The 21,645-nt window shown below is 35.4% G+C and overlaps 2 long non-coding RNA genes across 2 annotated transcripts; both read right to left on the reverse strand.

Moving 5' to 3' along the window:
- Window positions 1-2,060: 2,060 nt before the first annotated feature.
- On the reverse strand, window positions 2,061-10,388 carry LOC145550578 (uncharacterized). The gene is made up of 2 exons (XR_014086454.1): window positions 10,100-10,388; window positions 2,061-4,610 (listed from the first exon to the last, which is right to left on the reverse strand). It is a non-coding gene; the product is annotated as an uncharacterized LOC145550578 (long non-coding RNA).
- Window positions 10,389-11,201: 813 nt separating this feature from the next.
- Window positions 11,202-12,312, reverse strand: LOC145550579 (uncharacterized). The gene is made up of 3 exons (XR_014086455.1): window positions 12,076-12,312; window positions 11,940-12,007; window positions 11,202-11,531 (listed from the first exon to the last, which is right to left on the reverse strand). It is a non-coding gene; the product is annotated as an uncharacterized LOC145550579 (long non-coding RNA).
- Between the last annotated feature and the right edge of the window lie 9,333 nt (window positions 12,313-21,645).

Below are 21,645 nucleotides of genomic sequence, written 5' to 3' on the forward strand. Positions count from 1 at the left end.
GCTGTACATCACAGACGGCTGATGATGCTGATGTTTTTCTAAACAGCATCTAATAATTCAGTGCTAAGTCAGTGATCTGATGTTGGTGCAATCTTAGATATTTGTTTTCCTGTTAGTCTGGTCATTTTTATATTAAAATGTCTTCTGGGGGACTTTTTCCAGGGACTGACTTGGGTTATGTATTAAATGGTAAACACAAGCTGTCCAAGAAATTATTAAAGTAAAGTAAAACACTATATAAAGAGAAAATCTGCTTGGTTTTTCAGTAACAAATCATTACGTTTTATTTCATTTAAAAATTATGTCATCAAACAAACAAAACTATAAACTTATGAACAAATCTGACATTTTAAAGACTAATATGAAAGTAACATAATTACAATTTTAAGAATAAGAAAGACTTTTAGATCAAATGTTTTATGGTTAAAATGTATAAAACCAATATTTACAGTCAGCGCTTGATCTCCAAATACAACAGGCAATGAAAATTAGTACAAGGTTTGTGTATAGATAAAAAGTCTCGTTTTAGCATAAACTCAATGTGTCATTTTGGTAAAAACATGTTTATTCCTCTGATAGAGATTTTTTTGGTATTATCATTTTGTTGTTACTTTAGTTCATATTCAGTCTAATGTTAGTCAGTTTAAAGTGTTCTCTTCTTTAGTGTGTGTATGAACTGACCTGGAGGTCACAACTGCCTCATCTTCATGTGAAACAGTTTGACCGAGATTTGAACCGGGCTCAGACCGTAGATCAGAGATCACATCTGGAACTGGGTTGCTAGTTGTTTAGGTAAATGTTTTACGACCTTTGCTGTGTTTAGGTAAAATGTTTTACGACCTCTGCTGTTTTTCTCTGCTGTCTATCTTGCCTATCCTCCCTCTTTGAAGTTTGATAATAAAAGACAAGCTCTACCCAAAGATCTTCAGAACGCTCTGTGAACGTCGGAGAGCAGTTGACAGAGTTTTCTCCTTTTGCAACAGCTTCGTCATAAAATTCATATACGTTGTCTGTGGTTCTTTTATGTAGGTTCTAGAAAAATACCTATCATCTTCATTTAGTGAAGTAACTCAAAGTGTGTAGTAAGTAGCCAGAAATATTTAAGAAAGAGTAACAGTATTCATAATATTACTCAGGTAAAAAAAAAAAATTCTCTGTAGTATTTTTTTTTCAACTAAATGTAACTGAGCAAATGTAATAGTCACAGCCTAAAAACATAACATCTTTTTATAGTCATAATAGAAGACAGCTGCAGCTGTAAAGAAAAAATACAACAAAGACAAAAGACACCAAATTATTGAAGACAATAATAATCAACCATGCATTCTTACATTTTCCATAAACTTATTAATTCACAAAACTTTTACATAGGGAGAGTTAAAGTGGTTAATATAATCTGAAACAAATAACAGCATCATTTACAAGGTCATTTTGTTTTGAAGAGAAACCTTAGAGATTTTTGTTGTATGTTGATTTCATTTCATTTATTTATTTATTTCGAACAGACATTAAAAACAGTCAAAAAAGAACAAGAAAACAAAATAGAATGAGACAAACTTAAGAAATAAAATATAAAACAAATTATTTTGCCCATGTGACATGCAATTTAATATTTTCTGTTCGAAAAGGAGCAGGTAGAAGATACATCTTATAATATCCTGCCCCTTTCATACTTGTCAATGTATTATCAATTAACTTTCAGAACATCAACAAGAGACAACTTGTTTCCATTTTTCCTTATGTTTAACTATGTACAATTATTTTAAGTACTATTTATTTAATAATTTACATTATAAACTATTAAACATGTTATGTAGCATATTTTGAAATGAGTTCTGCTTTAATCGATTTTTTAAATTGGTTTACATTTGTAATTTTTTAATCTCATCATTCAATCCATTCCAAACATTTACTCCACACACAGATAAACAAAAACTCTTCCTGGTTGTTCTGTTGTTTTTTAAAATACCCTTCACCTCTTAAATCATAACCACCCTCTCTGTCACCAAACATTTCCTGTATATTGTGTGGAAGTTTTTGATTTCGGACCTTAAACATGAATTGTGTAGTTTTAAATTTGACCAGGTCCCAGAATTTCAGTGTATTTGATTTGATAAATAACTGGTTTGTGTGTTCCCAGTATCCCACTTTATGTAGTATACGGATTGATTTTTTTGTAAGACGTATAATGGCTGTAAATTTGTTTTGTATGTATTCCCCCAAACTTCCACACAATATGTTAACTGTGGTACAATGAGTGTATTATATAGAATAAACAAAGAGTTATAGTCCAGGACGAAACTAATTTTTCTTATAACAGCTACACTTTTGGCTATTTTAGATTTTACTAGGCTGATCTGTGGTTTCCAGTTGAATTTATCGTCTAACATGACACCCAAGAATTTTCCTTCATGTACTTGTTCTAAATAAACACTTTCAATTGATATTTTAATTTGATTATTTTCCTGTTTTTTATTGTTTCCGAATATCATGAATTTAGTCTTATCTAAATTTACAGCTACTTTATTATTTTTGAGCCAGTGCTGTAATTTTTCCATTTCTGTGTTGACCACTTCTGAAAGTTGTTGAATGTTTTCTCCAGCACAGAAGATACTGATGTCGTCTGCAAATATAATGTATTTTATAAGGTGTGATATGTTGATATATCTGAGAATGCACAATTAGTGCATAACAGCACATTGTATTTTTTATTATAAGTGTATTGAGGTCAATAACACCCACCCACTCTTTCTCTATACAGGATAGAATAATACAAATCAATCCCTCAAGTCCAATCTTGTGAGAATGTTCTGGAAGGGAGTCCATGTCCGGTCAAACTCTGTTAGTGCATGAAATAGTCAGTGGGATCCAAAGCCACTCCAGCTATCAGCATCAGTAATGGCTCTCCTCAGGGCTGTGTGCTGAGCCCTCTGCTCTTCACATTGTACAGAAACAGAATGTTAATACAGTAACAGAGTTTATCAGTATTGTTTTTTGATACAGAAAATGCCAGGAAAAAAAAAACCAAGCATCTCTGAAGAAAAATGTGTCGTGTTTGCACATCTACAAAAATCCAAATGTGAAAATACAAATGATCAGATTTAACAAATACAACAACTTTCAGCTTTATAGACATGAAACCCCTTGCAGTCTTTCAGTCTAGTGTTAAACCAGATCAACTGAATAGTGAACTTCAACAGAGGACATGTATGGAAAATACTTCTACTGCTTTTCATCTGTGTGATGCCTCATGTGGTGAGTTAAACTAACTTTGTGACGAAAACTTTTTCCACAGCTCCCACATGAAAACGGCTTTTCACCTGTGTGAATCATCATGTGCTGAGTTAAAAACTGTTTTTGACGAAAACATTTTGAACAGCTCCCACATGAAAACGGCTTTTCACCAGTGTGAATCATCATGTGTCGAGTTAAATCCCGTTTTCCACTAAAACTTGTTCCACAGCTCCCACATGAAAACGGCTTTTCACCAGTGTGAATCATCATGTGCTGAGTTAAATTCTGTTTTCGATCAAAACTTTTTCCACAGCTCCCACATGAAAACGGCTTTTCACCAGTGTGAATCATCATGTGCCGAGTTAAATTCTGTTTTCCCCTAAAACTTTTTCCACAGCTTCCACACGAAAATGGTTTTTCACCAGTGTGAATCATCAAGTGATGAGTTAAACTAACGTTGTTACAAAAACTTTTTCCACAGCTCACACATGAAAACGGTTTTTCACCAGTGTGAATCAACATGTGCTGAGTTAATTCCCGTTTTCCCCTAAAACTTTTTCCACAGCTTACACACGAAAATGGCTTTTCACCAGTGTGAATCATCATGTGCTGAGTTAATTCCCGTTTTCCCCTAAAACTTTTTCCACAGCTTACACACGAAAATGGCTTTTCACCAGTGTGAATCATCATGTGCTGAGTTAAATGCATTTTTGAATAAAACTTTTTCCACAACTCCTACATGAAAATGGCTTTTCACCATGTGAATCATCATGTGCTGAGTTAAATGGTGTTTTCGACTAAAACTATTTCCACAGCTCCCACATGAAAACGGCTTTTCACCAGTGTGAATCATCATGTGCTGAGTTAAATGCATTTTTTGACTAAAACTATTTCCACAGCTCACACATGAAAACGGCTTTTCACCAGTGTGAATCATCATGTGCTGAGTTAAATTCTGTTTTCGACTAAAACTTTTCCACAGCTCACACATGAAAACAGGTTTTGAAACGTATGAGTTCTCATGTGAGCATCAAAAACTGATTTTAAAGCGAAACACTTTTTACAGATGACACATGAGAAAGGTTTTCTTCTTTCCTGATTTTGCTTCTCAGCTTCAGCAGCTTCCTTTAAGAGGACTTGGTTCCTGTTTGGTTCTGATTCAGTTTGGTGTGTTTGCTCATCAACAGGAACCAACATGCAGGTATCAGTCTCCTGTTTTAGTACAATCTGTTCTTCACCCTGACTACAGTAAACTTCTTTCTCTTCCACTTTTATCTGATGATCTTCTTTCTCTTCCTGGTCTTGTTTTCCCTGCAGAGGTTCTAACTCCTCCTGGTCCGGAGAGGATCTTCTCTCTTGGTTACACTGCAGGGAACCTGGAGAAGAAAACAGAGAAAAAGAGTTATTGTTAACTTTATTGAAGTAAGTAGGAGAAATCTTTCATCGTTTAAAACAGAAATCAACAAAAAAACACTTGAAAATTCAAAAGAGTAGACAGAGATGCAGATCAGTCGTCACATCCAGCTGACATTTGGAGAATTCTCAAATAAACTGATTTAAAAAATATTTTTTATCACACAATTAATTGTAGTAGGGATTATTGTTGATATTTAACAGTAAATAGCATTATGTCAAGATGTCATTTATATTACTCTGAATTATATAAAAAATAAATTTTAGTCCACTTTATATCTTTGGGGTTTCATTTACAAAAATGAGTTTATTTCTAGGTTAATAGTTTAGTTTTTGTTCCTTTGTTATTTATTTTTCTAAGTTAAACAGGAAGAACTGTGGGTCCATTTTCCGTCAGTATAGGTACTGGTATCGGACCAGCATGCACTGGATTGGGCCTGTAGGTTTTGACCAGAGCAGCAGAGGAAACAATGAAAAGTAGTGATGAGATGAAGCTTCATGAAGCCCTGAGGAACTCCATCCAATCACTGGACTCATGAGCCGATGCACCGCGGTGCTTCAAATGCTCCACTGTGACATCAAGTAGACAATATATATCCGAAATAGGCAAAACAAAAGTTTTGCCTTACAATGAATAAACAAGCAAAAAAAAAATGTGATTCTGATACATAAATTCTGATTAATCTGGTTGTATGAAACAATGGCTGGATCAAAAAGAAAACGGGAAAAACAGGAGAGAGGGTTGTGATTGGCTTGTTATTCGCTATGTCAACAGAGACAACAATTTATGACAAAACAATAAAAACTAACTGCTCGGGTTTGGGTGAGTTCTTCATTTTTCGTGCTTCATAAAAATTATCCTGGATTATTCGACACACCACTAATGAAAAGTTTGACCTTTTTTATTTGCTTGTCAAACAAGAAACAGCAGGCGCAAATCGTGACACCGCACCTACTGTGGCACTGGAAGTGACACCTACTGTGGCACTCACGGCTGCCACTGTTTTCGGGGCTAGCTGTCAGTGTTGCCACTGATTTCTACAGACTTCGGCACCTTCCAAGGGTTGCCACGACCTCATACTGGCACCACTTACGCCTCACGGACCGCTCCCCTATTGTCGCTGACGAGATTTAGGGTGGCCATCTTAGAGCGGTCGACCGCTCCACTCAGCGTTATACGTTTGGCAGGCACAATGACGTATTTGCGTATTTAATCTTTCATAACACGCTGTTTTGTTACTAGAGACCTTATACAAACAGCTACATTTATAAACAATTGTATTTTTAAAGTATTTTTTAATTGTATAGTTCAGCATATTTAAATATGCTTATTGGGGAAAACAATAGAATAGGAATAGAATATTCTTTGGTGACAGCTTCAGTGTTAGATTTACTATGAATGAATTTATAATTCAAAAAAACACCGGTGGATGTGGCACAAAGTATTGCATTTCCTGTTAAGTGTTGTGTTCCCTCAAAAAAGCAAATACGTCCTGGTCTATTTTGGATACAGTCTCAAATTTCAGCTTCCAATAAAGAGCCTCAGTGAAAACATGTTGACATCTGCCATAAGGTGCCACTTGTGCCACGAGCTTCCGGGTAAGGTGCCACTTGTGCCACCTTACTCTGAGGTTAGGTGGCACACTTACTTCGATCTGTTTGAACTAAAGTTATTCATATGCTACATTCTATCTGAGACAGATAGAATGAGGTCACAACAGCCCGTGGCACCCATGGCCACGAGCTGTTGTGCCACCTTACCTGGTGCCGCCTTACTACCGGGTAAGGTGGCACAAGTAAGGTGGCACAAGTGGCCATGGGTGCCACGGGCTGCTGTGACCTCATTCTATCTGTCTCAGATAGAATGTAGCATATGAATAACTTTAGTTCAAACGAATATTAATAAAATATATCTTAATTAAAACATAATTCTCATACATATTTAAATATACAGCCGGTGTTCCGACTTAGCAGAGAAAGACAACACCTGCACTGAATGCATGTCAGATGGGACCTCTTCTGCAACAGCTGATAATAGCTACCACTAGGTGCCACTACGACTGACACTAGGTGGCCATGGTAAGTCAGTGCTGACAAGCTCCTGTCAGTTCCGGATTATAATTATTTTCATACAATTACCTTAATATAATGCTATTGATTATTAAACCGGGTAAGTTCACTAATATTGACTTATTAGTTAATATTAGTGACAGTGGCAACATGAGATATTGACAATTCCAGAGTGACATTATGTTCATGGTTCCATGACAGCTCACAGGTATCATAAGTTCCCAAAAAAGTAATAGACCAGGCAGCCACTATAACTTTAAGAGTTTTTTTAAGATAACATGTTTTCCAAAAACTTTGCATTATCATAATTTTCCAAAAATGCCTGTTAACCAGTTATTTAATAAATTTAATATCTGCTATTTTTCACTAATTGTGAAGTTCATTCCAGATTTGTGCACCATAAATGAAGGTTGCTTCTCCATGTTTGTTTCTGGTTCTGGACATTGTCTTTAAAGTTTTCTTATTCAAAGATGAGACAATGAATAAAATCTGAACTACAAAATGCATTTCAATAGCATTTTCAAGGCAGCAGGAGGACTTTCACTTTAAAGTTAAACCACCATAAAATTTTTTACACTGAAGTAAAACAAAACAAAGTATGTACACCTCAAGACCTTTGACAAAAGGGGGAATCCTAAGCAGCATTAAGAACAAGATTGTTACATATTTTTGGAAATAAAAATTACTTTGGGTTATACTTAAGATACAAATGCTTTTTTAAATGAAAATTGTGCTGTTTACATATTTTATTTGGTAGATATGTTTCAATAAGTTTAAACATGCAAAGTATATGCATAGTAATTGATTTGTCAATATTTATTGGCCATTATATGTAAATACTTTAAATAGCAATAACATATCATTTAAGTTTTCAATGGTCAAGAACTAAAATCTTTGTGTATTATAAAATCCCTCTTTGAAATCATTTGAAGTCTTCTGTAAAATTCATGCTTAGTCAACATGTGAATTTACTACATCAGGATCAAATAACATATTATTCCTCCATGAGAAATTATAATATTTCATTACGTAAAAAATAAACTTTTTCAAACTTTATTAATTTCTACAATATACGTTTTACACAACTACTACGTATTTCCATCTTGGCCAAAAGCATCTGGCAACCCAACGGGGTTCCCAGGTTCCACTGTAGTAGTGACACTTAGTGGTAGATTCAATTACTTTGGCCATCTTCCTTCAATTAAATTAAGTCAAAAATATCAAGGTGTTAAACGGATAATTAACCAATACAATTACCATTGAAAAAAATATTATAAACAAGCAATATAAGTAACACGTTTTCCAAAAACTGGCATTGCCATCCCCAAAACATCGATCGGCACCAGTTGTGACAGCTCTGAAACATTCTGGACACCTAACGGCAGCTCTAGTGGAAGCCAGACTCAGCTGCTGCAAAGGTGCCGAAACCAATGGCATCCCTGATACCTGTTGTGTATTCGATTAATTCAAAGACGAAAGGAGTCGGCTGAATTATTCAGATGAACTTTTGTGAATAAATAAAGAACGAATCATACATAATAATATACGAAAAAGTGTAGGAATTCAGCTAACATAAGTCTTTCTGCGAAAGAAAACCCTACAAAATTATTTCTTCTTCTGTCTTCAAGTTCTTCTTCTCCTAGTTATAAAGCATCATGGGATATGTAGTCCATTTTCCGAAGTCATTGATAACGCTGACAGCTAGCCCCGAAAACAGTGGCAGTTGTATCGCCTAATGACAAGAGGTGGTGAGGTATTTCCGTTTGAATTTATGCCACATAGATTGGTTCCTGGTCCTGCTTGCTCCTATTGTTCTTGGCCAAAGCTGCAAGACTTGTACCATGAAAAAGACGCAAAACTTAAAATATCTGTGAGCTACTGGTACAACAATCGAGTTTTGTGGTGTGCCGTTGTGTCCAGTAATTAGCCGGTACCATCCAGTGCTTAGTTTTTTCATTTTCCTGCTGATATCAAGGCGACAGCGGAATGTAGCCAAAACTTAGCTACTACAGCTAACACATGGTTTGTAGCTGCCTGCTATTTTAAAGCTTGAGGATGTTGAAGCTCCAGCTTCAGAAATGGGAAGACGGAGGTTAAAAGGAAGCTGTACGTGCTTCGTTCACTGCAATAATTTGTTGGAGGAAAATAATGCCGGAGGAAATCCACTGCTATGGGAACAGGCTGAGAACAGAGGCAGCGATTCGGAACAAGTTTGCGTTTGTGTTATACAGAGTATGAAATTATTTTTAGGCAACTCCTTAGTTTTTGTTTATATGACAATTATATAAAATACATTTAACATGCAGTCGGAGCGACGAGCCCTCAAATACCGAGCAGGTAATTTAAGAACAGCCGAGAGCAGCAACGCTTCAGCCCGATCCGAACCACACAAGTTGTCAGTCAGATTAAGGTCCAAAACCTTCGCTTTACAGCCGTTTAAGTGGCACCGACCCACATAAAACCCCACAGAACAAATGGTACAAATCACGTATTTCCCGAAAATATGACATCTACCTTTGCTCTTTCATAATTATAATCCACGTTAGAGTGAATTTTTCCACTTGGCTGCTATAATCTGTTCTTGCGTTACACAACGTAATTTCTCTTTTTTCCCTCTGAGATTCTGCTTAGAAAGAGGTTATGAAGTTACATCCTCCACTGCTTTTTGTTTTTAAAATGGTACATTTAGGTTTGCCTCGACTTTTATAAACTAATGCCTCTAATATGCATTATTTTTTGTATTACTGTTGGTGCAGATATTAGGCGAACACTGTGCTTTGCTAGTAGTTAAATTAATTTCAGCTGCACACTTTCAAAAGAGTATTCAGATTTTAACATGCATTTTCTAAGTAGTAAATATTTAAGTTCACTCTTTACTGAGTAACTTCAGTGTTTTACACCTCTGAAATTTTTGCAGTTTGTGATACCAGAACTATTTCACTTAAATTAATTTTCTGAGATATTGTCAATTTATCTTCAAGCAAAACTCTCAAAAAGAGCTGAGGATTTATTAGTTTTGATTACGTTGTGCAGCTAAATATGGACGCTTATTAGTTTGTTTTTTAATTTTTCAGGTTTGCATCGTAATACAATTTTACAGCTACCAACACTGCTATTAATATTTTATATTGCTTGCTTTACTAACCTTGCGCTGCATTGGGCACATTTTTCCTGTTTTCTGAAGTAAGTCTCAGTAGTTAAAGGAGAGGCCTAAAAAAGTCATTTTCTCTCTACATAAAAATGCCATTGTCACAGCGTAATTGTGACGTCTGCGTTCATTTACCTGTTAACAAAATATTTATACGGGAAAGAAAAGAACATAATGATCCTCATACAGAAAGGTCCAGACATTAACCTTCGTCCAAACGCTGCTGTTTCCTACCTAATCGGTGTAAGATTATCGGGGCCGGGAGAAATCCAGCAGTCTGCGCTGATCATCCATCTCTTCCTCTGACTTGACGATTATTTCTTTAATCTCTGAATGTTGCTTCAGCAGCAGATAGTTTTCAAAGAAACACTCAAACATTCAACACAACAGACCACATGCAGTCCTTAGTCGTCGTCTTCTTCTTCCTCTTCTATGGCGGTTGACAAACAACTTTTAGGCGCATTACCGCCACCTTCCAGGTTTGAGTATGGATCAGATGCTTATAATCTTCCCATAATACCCGTTCTCCTTGTTATATGCTGATAAAGACCAGACGTTGAGTAATGCTCAGATACTTTTATTGAAGCATCTTTTCTAAGGTCTGCTCACAGGTGTGTCACACAAGACTCTCTGCTTCTATTGTTCTATTGTCTACATTTATACATTCACATGAGCTCATGCTCGCCACCTAGTGGACATAAACATAATTCATTCACATCACTAAAATAAATAAAAATACTACAAAAAAAACTACATACTCTGACGATCTCTGAAACAACTCTCTAATATCTAGCGTATTTTTATTCCTACTTAACTCTCTCTTCCCGTACATATTTGTTGCATTCTAGGAAGATCGCAGCTGCAGGTGGTGAACTTTTACATCACCCTATGTTTCATTTGTCATTGTCAGGATTTATAGTTACACTGGGTTTCAAAGAATAATGTCTTTTTAAATGATCACACGCACAAAAAAAGAAATAAATGAATAAAGTATGTGTTACTTTACCAGATTGAATAAGTTAAATTCTGCTAAGATTCTCGTCAAGCACTTTTCACCAGGAAGAGGCAAATGCAGGCGGAGAAAAGATAAAACTGAGATTGTTTGGGTTTTTTCATCAACTGCCTCTTGTTTACATGCATAAGATCCTGCTAATAAGGTTTGTTTCTAAAGTGTTTCGGTCAAAACAGGTGTAACCCACAAGAAGGGTTACTTTAAATACCTTTTAATAGTAGATGGCAATACCAACACTACAAAAGTATAAGTAAGTTGGGCCTGATCAGGAGATTCTAAATTCGGGGGAGCCTAGGTGTGAACAACACAGGAGAGCACACAATGTATATAAAAAAGTAGAATTTAATATAAACATTTGTGGATCCACATTGTACAAATAAACAAAAAATTGCACGCTTTAAAAAAAAAATTAAATAAAAAATTAACCCAGTCTTTTATGTGTCTGTCAAATGTTCTTTCAAAGTTTGTTTAGTCTTTCCAATATGTCTGTGAAATATTTTTTTTATGTTTCACGGCTGGTGACCAGTCGGGTCACTGTCTACCAGTTCACTTGGTCCTCTGGGCTGGGGCTCGCCATCCAAGTTCTTGTAAGGTTGATCTTGATGTATCTGGCGCAATGTTTCAAAAGTGCACCATAAGAAAAAAAAACCTGACCTGGAAGAAGGTCACAGTAAAGCATCTTAAAACTCAGGATGCTAATATCAACAAAGCAATTCAACAATTCAAATTTCAATCTAAAAGTGCCAAAGTACATCTATAACATTAAATCTATATTCAAAATGTGGATTAGAAACCCGCATTAGCTCTGACCTACAGAGAACAGAAAGTTCCTAAGTAATAAGAACACATCACAGCACCATCACATTAACAACGTTGAAATATTAAAACATGTACTAATAGAAGAAGAAGTAAATTTACATGGAAAAAATACAACATACACAATAATAATGATATAAAATTTATAATACACTTTTTTTTTATTAAATTTGAACAGTTATTAGGTATTTTAGCCAATTTTTGTGAATTTACTGGGCCAACGGCTGAGCGCGTGCGATTACTCACCGATGCTTCAATGCTATATAACTACCAGGGATTTTTCCGGACGTCAGCTGTTAGAAGCTTTTGGAGATCTAATTTAAAAAACAGATTCACTATTTTGAATTATGAATTCTGAGATAATAATTTAACATTGTCTTACCAATTTCCAGGATTCTTCGTAGAATTTAACAGAATCTTACAGGGGATTCACGGAACAACCGTCAGCTCTCACGGGAGTTAGACGCGAAGCTGAATCTCAGAGCTGCAGTTAAAAGGGCGGAACAATCAACCTGATTGGCTGAAGTGAAATCAGACGGTGCCAGTTATTGGTTGTTTAAAATGTCACTAAAAGCAATCATTAAAGGGATATTTCACAGGTTTAAAATATTTTTAGCACTTTTTTATCAATATTTAAGAACATATTTACAAACATTATTATTTTTTTAACTTAAATACTTTTTAATCTCGTTGTGGAATGAGATATTAAATCAACATCTATTCATTTTACTTGTGTTTTAACACTGGGTTACACTGGTCTTTAATAGAGTGGTGGTAATATTTTAAATTGTATAAAAATATAATTTGAGGAGAAAATTGCTTTGCACGTTTGTAGAGCTGTAATTAGACCTTCTCTGACTGGGTTTGCCAAATGTTTATATTTTGTTGGCACTGATTATGCAGAGTAAATATAAATATTTCTGACCCTGAGAGATAATAATGAGTTTTCCAAAGCAGCTGTCATAGAACGTCAAAGAACATTAGCTCATATTTGTACACATTGCATTGCTTTTTTAATTTCAAGAAGCATTTGTTTACATTTCCAAAACACTATGTTATATTAATGTCCGTCTGAAACCGTTGCGTTTTGTGCAAAGAGTGTAAGCACTGAAAGGAAATATTGCTGTACATCACAGACGGCTGATGATGCAGATGTTTTTCTGAACAGCAGCTAATAATTCAGTGCTACGTCAGAGATCTGATGTTGGTGCAATCTTAGATATTTGTTTTCCTGTAATTCTGGTCATTTTATATTAAAATGTCTTCTGGGGACTTTTTCCAGGGACTGACTTGGGTTATGTATTAAATGGTAAACACAAGCTGTCCAAGAAATTATTAAAGTAAGAGTAAAACACTATATAAAGAGAAAATCTGCTTGGTTTTTCAGTAACAAATCATTACGTTTTATTTCATTTAAAAATTATGTCATCAAACAAACAAAACTATAAACTTATGAACAAATTCTGACATTTTAAAGACTAATATGAAAGTAACATAATTACAATTTTAAGAATAAGAAAGACTTTAGATCAAATGTTTTATGGTTAAAATGTATAAAACCAATATTTACAGTCAGCGCTTGATCTCCAAATACAACAGGCAATGAAAATAGTACAAGGTTTGTGTATAGATAAAAAGTCTCGTTTTAGCATAAACTCAATGTGTCATTTTGGTAAAAACATGTTTATTCCTGATAGAGATTTTTTGGTATCATTTTGTTGTTACTTTAGTTTATATTCAGTCTAATGTTAGTCAGTTTAAAGTATTCTCTTCTTTAGTGTGTGTATGAACTGACCTGGAGGTCACAACTGCCTGCTCATCTTCATGTGAAACAGTTTGACCGAGATTTGAACCGGGCTCAGACCGTAGATCAGAGATCACATCTGAACTGGGTTGCTAGTTGTTTAGGTAAATGTTTTACGACCTCTGCTGTTTTTTTCTCTGCTGTCTATCTTGCCTATCCTCCCTCTTTGAAGTTTGATAATAAAAGACAAGCTACCCAAAGATCTCAGAACGCTCTGTGAACAGTTGGAGCAGTTGACAGAGTTTCTCCTTTGCAACAGCTTCGTCATAAAATTCATATACGTTGTCTGTGGTTCTTTATGTAGGTTCTAGAAAACCTATCATCTTCATTTAGTGAAGTAACTCAAAGTGTGTAGTAAGTAGCCAGAAATATTTAAGAAAGAGTAACAGTATTCATAATATTACTCAGGTAAAAAAAAAAAATCTCTGTAGTATTTTTTTCAACTAAATGTAACTGAGCAAATAATAGTCACAGCCTAAAAACATAACATCTTTTTATAGTCATAAAGAAGACAGCTGCAGCTGTAAAGAAAAAAATACAACAAAGACAAAAGACACCAAATTATTGAAGACAATAATAATCAACCATGCATTCTTACATTTTCCATAAACTTATTAATTCACAAAACTTTACATAGGGAGAGTTAAAGTGGTTAATCTGAAACAAATAACAGCATCATTTACAAGGTCATTTTGTTTTGAAGAGAAACCTTAGAGATTTTTGTTGTTGATTTCATTTCATTTATTTATTTATTTCGAACAGACATTAAAAACAGTCAAAAAAGAACAAGAAAACAAAATAGAATGAGACAAACTTAAGAAATAAAATATAAAACAAATTATTTGCCCATGTGACATGCAATTTAATATTTTCTGTCGAAAAGGAGCAGGTAGAAGATACATCTTATAATATCCTGCCCCTTTCATACTTGTCAATGTATTATCAATTAACTTTCAGAACATCAACAAGAGACAACTTGTTTCCATTTTTCCTTATGTTTAACTATGTACAATTATTTTAAGTACTATTTATATAATTTACATTAAAACTAAACATGTTTGTAGCATATTTTGAAATGAGTTCTGCTTTAATCGATTTTTTAAATTGGTTTACATTTGTAATTTTTAATCTCATCATTCAATCCATTCCAAACATTTACTCCACACACAGATAAACAAAACTCTTCCTGTTTTCTGTTGTTTTTAAAATACCCTTCACCTCTTAAATCATAACCACCTCTGTCACCAAACATTTCCTGTATATGTGTGGAAGTTTTTGATTTCGGACCTTAAACATGAATTGTGTAGTTTTAAATTTGACCAGGTCCCAGAATTCAGTGTATTTGATTTGATAAATAACGGTGTGTGTTCCCAGTATCCCACTTTATGTAGTATACGGATTGATTTTTTTGTAAGACGTATAATGGCTGTAAATTTGTTTTGTATGTATTCCCCAAACTTCCACACAATATGTTAACTGTGGTACAATGAGTGTATTATATAGAATAACAAAGAGTTATAGTCCAGGACGAAACTAATTTTCTTATAACAGCTACACTTTTGGCTATTTTAGATTTTACTAGGCTGATCTGTGGTTTCCAGTTGAATTTATCGTCTAACATGACACCCAAGAATTTTCCTTCATGTACTTGTTCTAAATAAACACTTTCAATTGATATTTAATTTGATTATTTTCCTGTTTTTTATTGTTTCCGAATATCATGAATTTAGTCTTATCTAAATTTACAGCTACTTTTATTTTTGAGCCAGTGCTGTAATTTTTCCATTTCTGTGTTGACCACTTCTGAAAGTTGTTGAATGTTTTCTCCAGCACAGAAGATACTGATGTCGTCTGCAATATAAGTATTTTATAGGTGTGATATGTTGATATATCTGAGAATGCACAATTAGTGCATAAGCACATTGTATTTTTTTATAAGTGTATTGAGGTCAATAACACCCACCCACTCTTTCTCTATACAGGATAGAATAATACAAATCAATCCCAAGTCCAATCTTGTGAGAATGTTGGAAGGGATCCATGTCCGGTCAAACTCTGTTAGTGCATGAAATAGTCAGTGGGATCCAAAGCCACTCCAGCTATCAGCATCAGTAATGGCTCTCCTCAGGGCTGTGTGCTGAGCCTCTGCTCTTCACATTGTACAGAAACAGAATGTAATACAGTAACAGAGTTATCAGTATTGTTTTTGATACAGAAAATGCCAGGAAAAAAAAACCAAGCATCTCTGAAGAAAAATGTGTCGTGTTTGCACATCTACAAAAATCCAAATGTGAAAATACAAATGATCAGATTTAACAAATACAACAACTTTCAGCTTTATAGACATGAAACCCCTTGCAGTCTTTCATTCTAGTGTTAAACCAGATCAACTGAATAGTGAACTTCAACAGAGGACATGTATGGAAAATACTTCTACTGCTTTCATCTGTGTGATGCCTCATGTGGTGAGTTAAACTAACTTTGTGACGAAAACTTTTTCCACAGCTCCCACATGAAAACGGCTTTTCACCAGTGTGAATCTTCATGTGCTGAGTTAAAAACTGTTTTTGACGAAACATTTGAACAGCTCCCACATGAAAACGGCTTTTCACCAGTGTGAATCATCATGTGTCGAGTTAAATCCCGTTTTCCACTAAAACTTGTTCCACAGCTCCCACATGAAAACGGCTTTTCACCAGTGTGAATCATCATGTGCTGAGTTAAATTCTGTTTTCGATCAAAACTTTTTCCACAGCTCCCACATGAAAACGGCTTTTCACCAGTGTGAATCATCATGTGCCGAGTTAAATTCTGTTTTCCCCTAAAACTTTTCCACAGCTCCACACGAAAATGGTTTTCACCAGTGTGAATCATCAAGTGATGAGTTAAACTAACGTTGTTCAAAAACTTTTCCACAGCTCACACATGAAAACGGTTTCACCAGTGTGAATCAACATGTCTGAGTTAATTCCCGTTTTCCCCTAAAACTTTTCCACAGCTTACACACGAAAATGGCTTTTCACCAGTGGAATCATATGTGCTGAGTTAAATGCATTTTTTGAATAAAACTTTTTCCACTACTCCACATGAAAACGGATTTTCACCAGTGTGAATCATCATGTGCTGAGTTAAATTCTCTTTTCGACTAAAACTATTTCCACAGCTCCCACATGAAAACGGCTTTTCACCAGTGTGAATCATCATGTGCCGAGTTAAACTCTGTTTTCGACTAAAACTATTTCCACAGCTCACACATGAAAACGGATTTTCACCAGTGTGAATCATCATGTGCAGAGTTAAATTCTCTTTTCGACTAAAACTATTTCCACAGCTCCCACATGAAAACGGCTTTTCACCAGTGTGAATCATCATGTGTCTAGTTAAATTCTCTTTTCGACTAAAACTATTTCCACAGCTCCCACATGAAAACGGCTTTTCACCAGTGTGAATCATCATGTGCCGAGTTAAATACTTTTTTTTGACTAAAACTTTTTCCACAGCTCACACATGAAAACAGGTTTTGAAACGTATGAGTTCTCATGTGAGCATCAAAAACTGATTTTAAAGTGAAACACTTTTTACAGATGACACATGAGAAAGGTTTTCTTCTTTCCTGATTTTGCTTCTCAGCTTCAGCAGCTTCCTTTAAGAGGACTTGGTTCCTGTTTGGTTCTGATTCAGTTTGGTGTGTTTGCTCATCAACAGGAACCAACATGCAGGTATACGTCTCCTGTTTTAGTTCAATCTGTTCTTCACCCTGACTGCAGTAAACTTCTTTCTCTTCCACTTTTATCTGATGATCTTCTTTCTCTTCCTGGTCTTGTTTTCCCTGCAGAGGTTCTAACTCCTCCTGGTCCGGAGAGGATCTTCTCTCTTGGTTACACTGCAGGGAACCTGGAGAAGAAAACAGAGAAAAAGAGTTATTGTTAACTTTATTGAAGTAAGTAGGAGAAATCTTTCATCGTTTAAAACAGAAATCAACAAAAAAACACTTGAAAATTCAAAAGAGTAGACAGAGATGCAGATCAGTCGTCACATCCAGCTGACATTTGGAGAATTCTCAAATAAACTGATTTAAAAAATATTTTTTATCACATAATTAATTGTAGTAGGGATTATTGTTGATATTTAACAGTAAATAGCATTATGTCAAGATGTCATTTATATTACTCTGAATTATATAAAAAATAAATTTTAGTCCACTTTATATCTTTGGGGTTTCACTTACAAAAATGAGTTTATTTCTAGGTTAATAGTTTAGTTTTTGTTCCTTTGTTATTTATTTTTCTAAGTTAAACAGGAAGAACTGTGGGTCCATTTTCCGTCAGTATAGGTACTGGTATCGGACCAGCATGCACTGGATTGGGCCTGTAGGTTTTGACCAGAGCAGCAGAGGAAACAATGAAAAGTAGTGATGAGATGAAGCTTCATGAAGCCCTGAGGAACTCCATCCAATCACTGGACTCATGAGCCGATGCACCGCGGTGCTTCAAATGCTCCACTGTGACATCAAGTAGACAATATATGTGAAATAGGCAAAACAACATGAAGCCTTACAATGAATAAACAAGTAAAAAATGTTTGTGATTCTGATACATAAATTCTGATTAATCTGGTTGTATGAAACAATGGCTGGATCAAAAAGAAAACGGGAAAAACAGGAGAGAGGGTTGTGATTGGCTTGTTATTCGCTATGTCAACAGAGACAACAATTTATGACAAAACAATAAAAACTAACTGCTCGGGTTTGGGTGAGTTCTTCATTTTTCGTGCTTCATAAAAATGATCCTGGATTATTCGACACACCACTAATGAAAAGTTTGACCTTTTTTATTTGCTTGTCAAACAAAAAACAGCAGGCGCAAATCGTGACACCGCACCTACTGTGGCACTGGAAGTGACACCTACTGTGGCACTCACGGCTGCCACTGTTTTCGGAGCTAGCTGTCAGTGTTGCCACTGACTTCGGCTGACTTCGACACCTCATACTGGCACTTCCGCTGACACCTGCCATTATGCGTCACAAGTGCCACTGTTTTCGGGGCTGGCTGTCAGTGTTGCCACTGATTTCTACAGATTTCTACAAACTTCAGCACCTTTCAAGGGTTGCCACGACCTCATACTGGCACCACTTACGCCTCACGGACCGCTCCCCTATTGTCGCTGACGAGATTTAGAGTGGCCATCTTAGAGCAGTCGACCGCTCCACTCAACGATATACGTTTGGCAGGCACAATGACGTATTTGCGCATTTAATCTTCCATAACACGCTGTTTTGTTACTAGAAACCTTATACAAACAGCTACATTTATAAACAATTGTATTTTTAAAGTATTTTTTAATTGTATAGTTCAGCATATTTAAATATGCTTAGTGGGGAAAACAATAGAATAGGAATAGAATATTCTTTGGTGACATCTTCAGTGTCAGATTTACTATGAATGAATTTATAATTCAAAAAAAACACCGGTGGATGTGGCACAAAGTATTGCATTTCCTGTTAAGTGTTGTGTTCCCTCAAAAAAGCAAATACGTCCTGGTCTATTTTGGATACAGTCTCAAATTTCAGCTTCCAATAAAGAGCCTCAGTGAAAACATGTTGACATCTGCCGTAAGGTGCCACTTGTGCCACCTTACTCTGAGGTTAGGTGGCACACTTACTTCTATCTGTTTGAACTAAAGTTATTCATATGCTACATTCTATCCGAGACAGATAGAATGAGGTCACAACAGCCCGTGGCACCCATGGCCATGAGCTGTTGTGCCACCTTACCTGGTGCCGCCTTACTACCGGATAAGTGGCACAAGTAAGGTGGCACAAGTGGCCATGGGTGCCACGGGCTGCTGTGACCTCATTCTGTCTGTTCAGACAGAATGTAGCATATGAATAACTTTAGTTCAAACGATATTAATAAAATATATCTTAATTAAAACATAATTCTCATACATATTTAAATATACAGCCGGTGTTCCGACTTAGCAGAGAAAGACAACACCTGCACTGAATGCATGTCAGATGGGACCTCTTCTGCAACAGCTGATAATAGCTACCACTAGGTGCCACTACGACTGACACTAGGTGGCCATGGTAAGTCAGTGCTGACAAGCTCCTGTCAGTTCCGGATTATAATTATTTTCATACAATTACCTTAATATAATGCTATTGATTATAAAACCGGGTAAGTTCACTAATATTGACTTATTAGTTAATATTAGTGACAGTGGCAACATGAGATATTGACAATTCCAGAGTGACATTATGTTCGGCATGGTTCCATGACAGCTCACAGGATGTCATAAGTTCCCAAAAAAGTAATAGACCAGGCAGCCACTATAACTTTAAGAGTTTTTTTAAGATAACATGTTTTCCAAAAACTTTGCATTATCATAATTTTCCAAAATTGCCTGTTAACCAGTTATTATTTAATAAATTTAATATCTGCTATTTTTCACTAATTGTGAAGTTCATTCCAGATTTGTGCACCATAAATGAAGGTTGCTTCTCCATGTTTGTTTCTGGTTCTGGACATTGTCTTTAAAGTTTTCTTATTCAAAGATGAGACAATGAATAAAATCTGAACTACAAAATGCATTTCAATAGCATTTTCAAGGCAGCAGCAGGACTTTCACTTTAAAGTTAAACCACCATAAATTTTTTTACACTGAAGTAAAACAAAACAAAGTATGTACACCTCAAGACTTTGACAAAAGGGGGAATCCTAAGCAGCATTAAGAACAAGATTGTTACATATTTTTGGAAATAAAAATTACTTTGGGTTATACTTAAGATACAAATGCTTTTTTAAATGAAAATTGTGCTGTTTACATATTTTATTTGGTAGATATGTTTCAATAAGTTTAAACATGCAAAGTATATGCATAGTAATTGATTTGTCAATATTTATTGGCCATTATATGTAAATACTTTAAATAGCAATAACATATCATTTAAGTTTTCAATGGTCAAGAACTAAAATCTTTGTGTATTATAAAATCCCTCTTTGAAATCATTTGAAGTCTTCTAAAATTCATGTTTACTCAACATGTGTGAATTTACTACATCAGGATCAAATAACATATTATTCCTCCATGAGAAATTATAATATTTCACTACGTAAAATAAACTTTTTCAAACTTTATTAATTTCTACAATATATGTTTTACACAACTACTACGTATTTCCATCTTGGCCAAAAGCCTATCTGGCAACCCAACGGGGTTCCCAGGTTCCACTGTAGTAGTGACACTTAGTGGTAGATTCAATTACTTTGGCCATCTTCCTTCAATTAAATTAAGTCAAAAATATTCAAGGTGTTAAACGGATAATTAACCAATACAATTACCATTGAAAAAAAATATTATAAACAAGCAATATAAGTAACACGTTTTCCAAAAACTGGCATTGCCATCCCCCAAAACATCGATCGGCACCAGTTGTGACAGCTCTGAAACATTCTGGACACCTAACGGCAGCTCTAGTGGAAGCCAGACTCAGCTGCTGCAAAGGTGCCGAAACCAATGGCATCCCTGATACCTGTTGTGTATTCGATTAATTCAAAGACGAAAGGAGTCGGCTGAATTATTCAGATGAACTTTTGTGAATAAATAGGACGAACGAATCATACATAATAATATACGAAAAAGTGTAGGAATTCAGCTAACATAAGTCTTTCTGCGAAAGAAAACCCTATAAAATTATTTCTTCTTCTGTCTTCAAGTTCTTCTTCTACTAGTTATAAAGCATCATGGGATATGTAGTCCATATCCCGAAGTCATTGACAACGCTGACAGCTAGCCCCGAAAACAGTGGCAGTTGTATCGCCTAATGACAAGAGGTGGTGAGGTATTTCCGTTTGAATTTATGCCACATAGATTGGTTCCTGGTCCTGCTTGCTCCTATTGTTCTTGGCCAAAGCTGCAAGACTTGTACCATGAAAAGACGCAAAACTTAAAATATCTGTGAGCTACTGGTACAACAATCGAGTTTTGTGGTGTGCCGTTGTGCCCAGTAATTAGCCGGTATCATCCAGTGCTTAGTTTTTTCATTTTCCTGCTGATATCAAGGCGACAGCGGAATGTAGCCAAAACTTAGCTACTACAGCTAACACATGGTTTGTAGCTGCCTGCTATTTTAAAGCTTGAGGATGT

Source organism: Poecilia reticulata, unplaced genomic scaffold, assembly GCF_904066995.2.
Source record: "Poecilia reticulata unplaced genomic scaffold, P_reticulata-male-v2 Scaffold_90, whole genome shotgun sequence".
NCBI lineage: Eukaryota > Metazoa > Chordata > Actinopteri > Cyprinodontiformes > Poeciliidae > Poecilia > Poecilia reticulata.